The sequence below is a fragment of the Chenopodium quinoa genome, unplaced genomic scaffold (genome assembly GCF_001683475.1).
Source record: "Chenopodium quinoa cultivar QQ74 unplaced genomic scaffold, ASM168347v1, whole genome shotgun sequence".
Taxonomy (NCBI): domain Eukaryota; kingdom Viridiplantae; phylum Streptophyta; class Magnoliopsida; order Caryophyllales; family Amaranthaceae; genus Chenopodium; species Chenopodium quinoa.
The window spans coordinates 9,055,255-9,067,789 of record NW_018743292.1 but is presented as its reverse complement, the minus strand read 5'-3'; the positions used below and the strand labels follow the sequence as shown (position 1 = coordinate 9,067,789).

General features: G+C 32.2%; 1 long non-coding RNA gene across 1 annotated transcript; it reads left to right on the top strand.

Moving 5' to 3' along the window:
- The first annotated feature begins 10,278 nt into the window (after nucleotides 1-10,278).
- LOC110736897 lies at nucleotides 10,279-11,311 on the top strand. Its single transcript, XR_002514292.1, has 2 exons — nucleotides 10,279-10,490; nucleotides 10,831-11,311. It is a non-coding gene; the product is annotated as an uncharacterized LOC110736897 (long non-coding RNA).
- Nucleotides 11,312-12,535: the final 1,224 nt, after the last annotated feature.

Here is a 12,535-nt window from a genome sequence, read left to right as displayed (position 1 = left end):
TCCAATGTGGGCTATGTGGCTAAACTTGTTGAAGGATCTAGAGATAAGGCGCAAAAAAATGGTAAAGAATGGGCCTGAGATAGCTGTTTTTTTCTTACGCAACATTACTCTCTTCTGTTGTGGTTGTTTTTTTAGGTCATATTACAGTCTAAGATTAATTGATTAAGGATTCCTACATGAATTTTTCTTTCGATGTCAAGAGAAAGGATTCTAGTAGTTTGTAATTTCTGTGTGATCCTTTTTTTTTGGCTCTATAGGAATTAGAGCATCAAGATTGAACTGAGGAGAATCAAAAAGAAAATGATAAGAAGATGCACACTTAGTTTCACGAGAAAATTGGCTCTTCAAAACTCTGTTAATTCTGATTGAATTCTCATGTGCTGAAATTATAGTTGAAGTCAGTGTGTTGCATACAGACTTCATAACAAACTCATTTGATTTTGTATAAAAATTATGTTTATTTTTCCCCCTTATTCCTCCTGTGTAAACTGCATGCATATTACAGAATTACAGTATCACCTTTCATTACTTGCAATAGCAGTAATTGCAATGCAGAAACAAAAATATTACTTATTCTATAGGAGGAAGACAAAGTAGATGAGCATTTGATAGTTTCATGAAAAAGATATTTTTGTTAGGTCATCTTAGTAAAAAGGAGATTTGAATGAAGTCTTAATATGAAGTTTTGTTTGTAGACATTCTTTATTACTCCCTCCTTTTTTTATTTTATTTTTTATCTTCCCACAATCCCACTTTCTGTTTATGTTCTTTTTTTCTTTAATGGTAAAGAAAATTTCTACTTTTATCACTTCCTACCCCACTACACGGTCCAGGTCCACATAAAATAATACGTAGTATAATAATACCAATGTTTCTAAACTACTTTGTCTCTTTTACCTAAAATGTAAAATTAGAGACCCACTTTTCACTTACTACTTCATTTTATATGAAATAAATGGGAGATATATAAAAGAACGGAGAAAGTATCCGTTTTGTTGTTCATAGTTAATGTGCCTCTCCATCACCTCATATATTTCACTTTTTGATTATTGGGCATCTTCTGCTTTGTTAAGCTATCATGAAATTGTGAGACTATTTCTTGAAGTCCATGGTATTTTTTCTTTTCCCCTTTTTTAACCAGTGTTTGTTACCATGCAATTACCTGGGTTCTATGGCACCGAGGACCATATTTTTTTTTAACATAACAGTATATATCTGCACCTATTTCTTCAGGTGGGCTTGTACATAAAAACCATGAGATATCCTTTATAATTTTTGTAGTTTGCTAACCCTAAGATAGATTATTCAAAGTAGATATTTACCGATTCATATGACTAGGAATGATAGGAAGGAATTTTCCGCCGAACCAACTATTATGATGTAAAAATTATTTATGGGTGGGTTAAAAACGTTTCTCACAGTGAGTAACTGAGATTTACTGCTTCAGAATAATAAATCGATGTGAATCTAATTCTCACAGCTTGGATTATGTATCTTTGATAATCTAGGCGTTTTTGTAAAATTTTCAGAGTTATCCGAGATGTCTCAGAGGCCTGAGGTCTTCAAATATTTTGGGATTGCTTTTAAAATCTAACTTTGTTTACCTTGAATTTCATTGTCAAAATAAACTTCACGGCTAAAATATACTCTGTTTTAATTAATTTCTATTTAAACAACAAAACACTTAAAAATGAGCTCATCAACCCTATTATGAATTGTTTTTAAGATAATCATAACATCCTAAATAATAAAAGCACCACATATTTTGTAAATAAATTAACACCCTAAATCATACTAATATTCTATAAAAAAAATAAAATAAAAAATACTAGTATCATTCGTTAGAATCATCATCACTAACGTCATCAGAATCATCATCACTAACAACATCAGAATCATTACTATCGTGATGTTGAGGCAACTCAAGCCGGCAAAATGGACAAAAATCATGATTTGTATGGAGCCATCTAAGTACACCAAGTCTCATGAAACACGTGTCCGCAAGGCAACTTCACAATAGACTTTGTATGGTACCAACATTAGTAGTAGCACTAGCAACATCATTTTCGACCTTTGGACTTTCATCGTCTTCTTTGATCTCTATGATTCTTAAACTCTCTAGACATGTACCATACTCACTTTTCAAGTTCTCACCATTATTATCCTCCACAATATCATCAACCCTTTCAAACCCGCCATCATCTTCCTCCATTATTACTATCATCCTCAATATCAACCCTTTCCAACCCGTCGATAAATGGTGTTTCCTCCTCCACAGCATCGCCATCGTTTCCATTTGCAGTCCACTTGTCGAACTCTTCTTGATGGCAAACTCGATCACGAGCAAAACGAACAATCCCATGTATAAGAGAGAAAAGCTCTACACGAAGAGCAAAAAGGGTTAAAAGGATGACCGTAATTTGCTAATCTTGGTTTTTTTCTTTTAGCCACCAATCTTCGACCGTTTGAACGATAACAAATTATGGGTTCGTAATCATAATCAAAGATGAGAATAACTTCGATGATAATGTTCGATGGTACATCATCGTTATTATGCTCACAAGAAATCTTGATGCCATACCTATGGAGCAATTCAAACGACTTAGCGACTACTTCCATTATGTTTAATTTGAGAGTATGTAGTTCTTCTATTTGTACCTTGTTAAGGGATTAGAAGATACCTTATTAAGATTGAAAACTATACCGTAGTTGTTTGAAATATGACTATCATGATGTTTTGATGATTATGTAGTTTATAATTGATATATTTTTTTCAAGTAATTAATTATATTACTTTATTAATGGTATTAAATAGTATTATTAATATTTTATTTATTTATCAAATTTTTTAGTTTGCTATTCAAAAAAAAAAAATCAAATTTTTAGTTTTATTTATGTAATCATTATTCTTATTTTATAGTTTTTCAAAAAATATTTATTTTATGTTGGATTAAAATTTTTAAATCAGGAGGGAAGCTCTAACCACTTGAGCTATACCTCACTCTTAGTCTGATTAACCACTTGACGTTTAAAACTAATTGAAATATTGTTTTATAACAAGACGTTTAAAGTCTGATTAACAATTTATATACTACCTCCGGTTTTTTTATGTGCAACTTTTGCCATTTTAGTCCGCTTATAATTATGTGCAACTTTTTATTTTCTTTCTATTTTTAGTAAACAAAAACACTAAAAATTACAAATTTGCCCTTACTTAAAAATTCAAATTTTCTTAATGTTACCCTTATTTTATTTTAAACACAATGACTTTTTTGTTTAATCTAAAATAATTAACCTAATTTTACCCACCCATTTACTCATCTCTCTACCCACCAGCCACCAGCCATTCACCCTCTTCACCTTCACCCTCTTCATCTCTTTCACCCTCCTCCCTCAAGAGTCACGAACACCGCCCCTCCCACCACCATTCTCTCTCCTCCTTCACAACCACCTTCCATCCCACCCACCGGCTTTCTGGGTTTTTTTTTCGATTTTTTGATTTTTGATTTTCGGATCCTCGTTCTTCTTCTTCATTCAATAACTGGTAGATCTCACTCTTTCCCTCTCTTCTTTTTTTTTGTACGGTGTTTAATTTATCCGATCTTAATTTAGATCGGAATTTTTGTGTTCTGTTTTTCCAAAATTTGGTTTCTTCGATCGATTTTGAGGTTTGTTTTTGTTTTTGTTATTCAATTTTGATTTTGAGTTTGTTTTCACTACGATCTGAAAACTTTGGATTAACATTCTGTTTCTTTCTTTGATTCTTGAAATTTTTAATTTTGTTTTTTTTTTAATTCGAGTTATTATTTTGAAGTTAACTTTGGATGAATTGAGTGTTGTTTTGATGGATCTGTGTGTATAGTTGAGAGTGTTTGGGTGGTCTGGGTTAGAGGTGAGTTTGGGTGGTGGGGTGGTCTGGGTTAGAGGTGGGTTTGAGGGGTGGGTGGTCTGGGTTGGAGGTGGTTAGGGGTGGTGGTGGAGGGGAATGATAGATTTCTGGATTTTTTGGTTAGGGAGGGGGCTGCCGGAAAAAGGAGGGAAAGACGTGAGGGTGGTGGTGGTTTCAGGGGGTTGGTTGTGGTGGTTTCGTGGGGGTGGTAGTGGTGGTGGTGGTGGTGAAGCCGGCGGTGGTTTTGGTGAAGCCGGCGGTGGTGGTGGCTGGGCATGGTGGTGGCAGTGGGTGGTTTGATTAATTAATCAAACATTCTCTCTCCACCTTAATTACATACTCTTATAATATATTAATCACCATTATACTTTCTTAAACTTTACCCTTCAATCTTTTGCTTCGTGAACTGCAAAATGACTCAAAGTTGCACATAAAAAGAAACCGGAGGTAGTATATAAATCTTATCATAAAATTAAGTTATTACCAAATATATGATTTTGATTTCTTAATTTCAGTTGGATATGATGATATATATGAGTCATATGATATTGTTTACTAGCTAGTCGGTTGAAACTTGAAAGATTAATACTTCGTATATGATTCTTCCTAATTTGCCTCAACTTATTTTGTTAATTTCTTGAACCAAAAGGCAAGGCCAAGAGAGTAATTTAATTAAGGTTTTATTTTTTTTTTAATTTTTTTTAAGAAAGGGAGTAATTAAGTTGATCTTACTTACATACGAAGTAAAATAAAAATAATACCAGTAATAATAAAAAGCAAATAGAAATTGTTCAAAAAATAAAAAGCAAATAGAAAAAGGAAAAATTGCCCAAAATAATCCGAACTTTGCTCCATCATTCAAAATAATCCCAACTTTTGATTATTTTTTAATAATCCCAACTTTATACCTCATTAATTTTAAACGGTCCCAAGTCACTTGAAACCGGTTAAACAGGTTAACGTTTGTGACTTGAAATTATTTGCAAACGTGTCACCACGTGACCGGTCAAAAAAAAATAAAATAAAAAAATAAAAAAAACACTACCACCACCTTAACCTCACCACCTCAGCCGCCACCATTTCCCACCCCACCCAAATCCAGACCCTGGAACCTCCACCCCCACCCCTACCCGGAGCCGAAATCACCTCCCCAACAAACCCAGGCCCCGAAACCACCATCCCGACTCCAAAACTACCACACCGCCCCACCCAAACCAAACCCGAAACAACCCACCCCCAGATCTAAATTAAAATGGGATGGATGAAGGGGAGAGGGCCGGAAATGGGTCGAGGGGGAAGAGACGGGGTCGGAAATGGGGCGTGGGTAGGGAGGCGGCCAGAAACAGTCAATAGGAGTGCCGACGGCAGTAGCCTCCCGACGGTGGCAGGGGCTGCCGCTGGGTTTGGACTTGGTTTTTTTTTTTTTTTTAAGGTTTTTTTTTTTTTTTTTTTACCTATCATGTGCCAACACGTGTCAAGTAACTTGTTATAATAAGTTACATGATCGGTTGGGACCATTTAAAGCAAATTCATATTAAAGTTCAGATTATTAAAAAATAATCAAAAGTTGAGATTATTTTGGGCGAATGAGGCAAAGTTTGGATTTTTTTAACAATTTTTCCATAGAAAAATACACTTAAAATTACCTTTGTTCTTTGCACTTTAACTAGCTTTAAAAAATTTATGAATGCCAAAGCTAAAAGAGTGAACAAATTGCAAAATATATTTGTATATATAAATTAAATAAACCTTAAAAATCATGATGCTAATCAAGTTACTCATCGTAACATCTTACCTTGATGAGCAAGTGAAGGGCGATAACTAAAGAGGGATAGCGAGAGGAATTTAGCCTATTTAAGTCACGTTAAAAAAATAACATCAATAAAGATATACTTTTATAATTTTATTAGTTAATGATAAAATGAAGATAATTTATTTTTGGAAAATATTTTGTCCCAACAAATTACATAATCCATAACAATAATTATTACAAATAATTCAAAATAACCCAGAAACAATAATGCCAAAATTTAGGAAATAATTGAACTTGAGCTACAAGAAATACCAAAATCTAATTCAATCCTTAAAATCCAAGGAATTACACCGACTAAAAAACCTTATATAAACCCCCTCACCTTCATTACTTTTGTCCACAATTTAATTTCCACTGCTTAATTAATTTCTCTTCTTACACTCTCCTATTATTAATCCATAAACCAACGTTCGTAACAACAACAATGTCTACCTCTACACCATCAATAGAGTCTTCCTCTCCTAAATCAACTCCGGCCGACACGAATTGTTACCGTCCTAACCAAGAGAGTCGAAGTACGCATGCGTACCCTGACTACGATTGGATTCCTGTACTCGACCTACCACCTTCAAACCAAACTCAAGAAAACTCTAACGTCAACCAAACTCAATATAGTTACGGTCAACCAATATATCAAGGGGTTCCTGTTCCTCATCATCAATATTACTCGAGTTATGTCTACCAAGTTCAACCGTCGCCTACTGCTGTTTTAGCTTCACAACTCTACGTCCTACAACCCACTCCTGCTATGATGTTTATTCCTCGAGTTGAGTGCTCGTACTGCTGCTGCTGTGACGCGTCAAGGATGGTATCCAGGACTTGAGATTAAAGACTTGTCCTCGATTTAATTGTTTGGATTATGTGCGTTAGATGATATTTTATTGTTACAGTTTATTTTCTTTTACTATAATGGTAGTAATTAGTTACGTATGTAGTAGTACTATTATAAGTAATTCAAGATTGATTTGATCTTGATGTTTAATTTTATGTTCATTTGATTATGTTTCATATATATATACATATGATTTTCTTTTTTCTTTTTTTTTGGAACAAATTCAAGTGGAGTCCTTAGTATTTTGGGTATATAATGTTAAACATGCATATTCAAACTTGAAATTTACAAGTATAATTTGATCATCTTGAAATATTATTTGTGCTAGTGATTATAATTTTAATAAGTAATTAATGCATCATTCCATCGATAATTTATCTCATCAATTGAATAGTTCCATCGATAATTTATCTCATCATTCTTTTTTTTTTTTTTTTAAATTTGAAAAGTTTTGAACATTAGTATGTAAATTATAATATAGATATAAATTCCATCGATTTTTTTTTTTTCAAAAAACTTTTTTAGTTTGATAGGGAAGAGCAATTCCATTAATAAGTAGTCATAAGACATCCACAATAATAATATAGATTTGTAAACTACACATTTAGATCAAAGAACATAACTTTCTTTTTTTTGGCAAAGCTCATAATTCACCGCTTCAAATTTGACTCAAAAAGTAATTTTTGATGTTTTATAGAGTTGATGACAAGACCTAAACCCATGTATTAAATCCCTAAAAATAAAAATCTCAGATGGTGATAACAAAGCAGAAAAACAAATTAAAATGAACTAATTAAAAAAAAAAAAGAGTCGGATATTAGTCTTATTTATGAAGAAATTAGACTTTTTCGGCTTAATTTAAATAACCTAGAAAACTAAAATTCTAGAAGAGAAGAGAGAAAGGAAGGTCGGTTGATTGGAAGACTATTCAATGGCTACAACAAAATTGTAGCTATTGTAATTATTTTTTATCTTGGCCCTATATTTTTAATGTTCAATCTTGTCCATTCATCCAATTGACTTTAATTTTTAATAAGAAATGAAAAAAAATGAAAAAAAAAAAAACAGTTTTCTTGATTACGAGTAAAAAAAAAAAAACCTGTTTCAGTTTCTAAAGCAAAAATTCTGAACTTTGCCCTTGATGCATATTTCTGCAATATCTAAGTTTAAATGATTCTCCCATCTCCATCAAAAATCAACATTTGATTATAGTTTATTAACAATAAACCTATTTACCGCATTATTTACAAGGCCCATAATTTTGCATCAAATTTATCAAAAAATGAATCATAACCAGGAAAGGAGGAAAAAAGAAGAAGATGATAAAAAAAAAATTGCGAAATTTGTCTCTTATTTTCAAGAAACCAATTAATTGACATTAAAGATGAAAAAATATTAGAAATTTCATCCTTCGACCAAATTTTCTGGTATTAAAAAAGTTGATTTTTCTTAAATCACATTTAATTGGTAGGTTTTTTTTTAATAACCGTATTTTAAAGTCAATTATATGGATGGATATGATGAATTTTATAAATCGGAGGGTTGTGATTCACTCAATTACAATGGCCACATTTGTATTGTAGCCTTTTGAAAACTGTACCTGTTGATTATGTAGTATTTGTATTGATTTCCTATTATAAAAATTATTAATGTTAGATTATTGTGTTTGCATGTATCGATCTGATTAAACATAACCATTAGGTCCATTACGAATTACTAGTACTAGCTACCTCGTCATGTTTTAGGGGTTCCAATTTTAGGCCAATGTTGAAGAGAACTGCCCCTGTAATTGCACTTATATGTCAAACGCAAAATTGTTGTATGATGACTTACTCAAGAAAATAATTTGTTACGGAGTACAAAAATTTAAATTATTGCGTATGACCGTATGTATAATATCAATGGCAAAAAAAGAATGGAAAAAAGATAAACTTAAACTCTATTCCTCGCCTCCTCTTCTCCCTTAATCTCTCGATCTTCTTTTATTTCTTCTAGTTAGGGTTTCAGTTACTTTTGGCCACTTAGTCAGAAATAGTCTAATTTAATTTCTTTGAAAATTAAATTATTTCCAACCCTAAATCTTTACTTTGATTGAGTCTTTTCATCAACTCTATGTATAATAAAAACATCAGCGTCATTAAATTGGAAGCTGTGCGGAAAATGTTGAAAAGTTATGATTTTGATTGCAAAATTTATGCATTTTCCTCTAAATATGTGGTTTAGAAATCTACTATATTAATAAAATCATTCTTCATGTCAAAAAAAGTAAACTCTATTAATCCTATAATTGTTAACAATTGTAACATGCCTAGAGAAAATTACCAACGCTATTACACTAAATGATCATATCATCAGTTGATCACAGTGATTTATTTTTTCTTCTTGAACTCTTAAGTATGACTACTATTATAATATTATAGCACTATATTGTAAAAATAAAATAAACCTATTGCATGCTAATTTCATACTAACATCATTTCTTAAGCACTAGGAGAGGGTGCAGCACCACCGGAGCATGCTTGGTTGTAGATAATCTTGACTTAATTAAGAACTCGGGTTGTTTTCAAAAATATGGAGCAACATTATATTCAGCACTCAGGGAACCTAGTTAATGACACGCCGGAGGCAACGGCCTGGCGAACAATTCCAATATGTAGGCAATGGTGTTAAATCAGGCAACGGTGGCTTCACGACGTGGCGGCGAGGTGGCTTAAGGTAACGCTGAGGGTAGAGTTGACGGTGAGGGGTTGGGATTAAGAACCTTTCCTCTTCCACTTCTAGAGCAAAGGTTCTTCCTAAAAAAAGAGCTATTAAACCAATGAATATAAAGGTTCTCCCTTTCATGTTTTTCTAGGGTTTTTGGTTTGTTTTCTTAGGGTTTAAAGGGGTTTATATAGATTTTAAGGAGAAGCTGTATTGTGAATAAATGAACAGACAAAAAAATAAATTTTAGAATTGGTTGTTTGTATTCCATCTTTAACTTAGATTTTTTTTATGCATTCATACCTAAATAATAGCTGGATTCCAGAATTAATCCCATCTCTTAAAAATATTAATAAGATATTTTGGTTTAGAGAATAGTATAGAAATTCTAGAATAATCTTAATTATAAAATATAAAAAATAAATTCAGCTAGAATCTTCTTGTGAATTATACAATTTTTGAAACAAATAAAAAAATGATTATTTGTTTCAAAAAAAAAAGGATTAATACTGTTTTTTAATCCCAACTTTTACCAATTTAGTTTCATTAGTCCCAACTTTGAATTATTCCTCAATAATCCCAACTTTAAGGTGGTCTATCATTCTTTAATCCCAAAAACCGGTTACCGGTTGAATGGGTTAATTTTTTATTTATTTTTTTTAGTTAAAGTAATACGTGTCACAAATTAATTGGTTAAAAAATATAAAAAAATTAATCAAAATAAAAAAAGTAAAAAAATCCACCCAGCCAAAGCCCCAACCGCCTAGCCAATCCAACAACCCGCCCATCCCAGCCACCTCTCTCGTTGGACCGTCGTCCCTCCCCCACCACTAGAGTGACGTCAATTCATGTTGATGCGACAGTGACACATGACGTCACCATGTTATCCCTTTGCGTTTTAATAATAATATTATAGATGTGTGATAATCACGTTGGTTCTCTTGCGACAAAGCATTAACGTATATCACCTAAGCATAGTGTCGGTGCATAATTGCACAAGATTTGAAATCTAAATGGATTAGCCCCAACACCAACCAAGTACTACTAACTACTCCCATCTCATCATCAAGAAAAAAGAGTTATAGGAATATTACTATATTAGCCATTGAAGTCAATTATTGGCTTGGTAATTTTCTTAGCATTATAAATAAGTGTAAAGATTGATAGATCGAGGACACAAATTCTATAAGCTCAAATTTATTTTAGCTATGGAGAGAATTGCCATCTTTGCCATCATTTTGCTCGTGTCTTTGGTAGGTTCAATTCATCAATGATCTCTTAATTCATACTTCATATATTTTATTGATATTATTATGCATGGATGCTTGATTATTAGTTGTTTACATACACGGGGATGAAGGCCTTAAGGGTAGGTGTAGTAGAATGGTACCCATGCATGACGTGATATTGTTTAAATTATCTATTGTTTATGACATATTTTAATCGATCAAAAGTTGAAAACTTCAATCTAATATGATTGTCATGTACTTTCATATTTCTTATATTTTCTGTCGTAATTAGCTTTTAGCTTGTTGTCGCAAAACCTATAATTTATGTGTACACTCATTGAACCACATATGATGGTGCATGCAGTGCCAACATGGGCAAGCAGGAAAGGAAACACCGTTGACGACACAACCAAAAGGGAGATATTAGATGAGGCGAAGAAGGTGTTAGAGAGAGAGGAGTTAAAGGTTTTACAAGAGGTTGCAAGAGAAGTAGCAACGGCAGAGCAACAACCATTGAAGAACCTCAAAGCCTGCGCAAATCCGGGGGAAAACTGTGCATTTATTGACTGTTGTGAAATTAGTGGACATAATATCGACTGTCTAGGCAATCGTTGTTATGACTGGAATGATCGCCCCTATCCTCCGATCGATATATACTTATCTAATAATTAAAGCTTATTACAAAGCTTTGATTTCTTGTGCTTACCATAATATCACGTAGCTTACATAGTTACATGTATGGCTCTATGAAGCTACGTGTATTAATGAATAAAACTATAAAAGTGGACGTTGTATCTTATGCATGTGTTTTATATGAATTAATATTAAAGTTGTTGGTTGCCTAAGTACAAGTAATAGTTCTAATCTATGTTACTCTATGTTTTACTACGTTGTTATTGTTATTCTTGATTTCGACATACAAATTAATAATATGAAGGGCCGAAGGGGAAGTAAGATTTTATAGCTAAATATGTCAAATGAATTGAAAGAATAAAAGAATAGGGAGAGAAAGAGAGTTCACCCACATCATGTAAGCGTTTGAAGCTCAATCAAACACAATAAGTAAATGACATTAGTTGATACTTATTAATCAATGTTTTATATTTTGTACTCTAGTAATCATTTACATTACTTTGATAATTATAAAGTTATCCCATTAATTTGTCAATCAATCAAAATCATTGGCATTAATTTGCCAAAAACGACACAATTAGAGATCAAAATTTCAATGTCAACATAAAATTTTATTATAAAATGCAAAATTAAATATACTGTCATAATTATGTCAATATCTATCGAAGCACAATCAATATATTGGACAATAATTATGATCTGATTTGTAAACTATAAGTTTGCACTCTCAAAATCATGATTCTACAATATAAAACCACGTCATGGTCGATTCAAATTTTATGTATGTAGTAGGATTTTAATGTTTGTAGGATCCTATTTGGATTTAAAAATAAAAAATAAAAAATAAATAAAAAGGAAAAATTGATGCTAATAATTTTTTGGCCGATTCGTTGTTAATAATCCATCCTTTTGATTATTACTCCCTCCGTTTTTAAATACTTGCTCCATTTCTCCATACATGGAGTTTTAGGAGAAATTGGAGAAAGTAATAAAATATAGGATTAGTGGGGTTAGTGGAAGGTAAATTGGAGGAAAGAGAAACTAAAAGTAATAAAATATAGTACTATTGGGTCTAGTATTAAAGAGAAATGAATTAAATATTGTAAAAACTTTACAAATAAGCAAATAGGCCAAGTATTTAAAAAGGCCGGAAATGGAAAGTGGAGCAAATATTTAAAAACGGAGGCAATATCTAATATACCCACATTCCCACCTTTATAGGCAATTTTCTTCTATTGGTCCCTTATTTGTTGGTAACTGGTTTTGATAGGTGAATATGCTACGTGTCACTTTATGATTGGTTGATAATTTTAAAAAAAAATTATCATTTTTCTCGAATTTGGGTTTGTGAGACAAATCGGAGAAGAAACCATAAATTTTAATTTGTTTTGAAAACCTTTTTGATCCATAAAACGAAGATGGAATTATAAATCCTG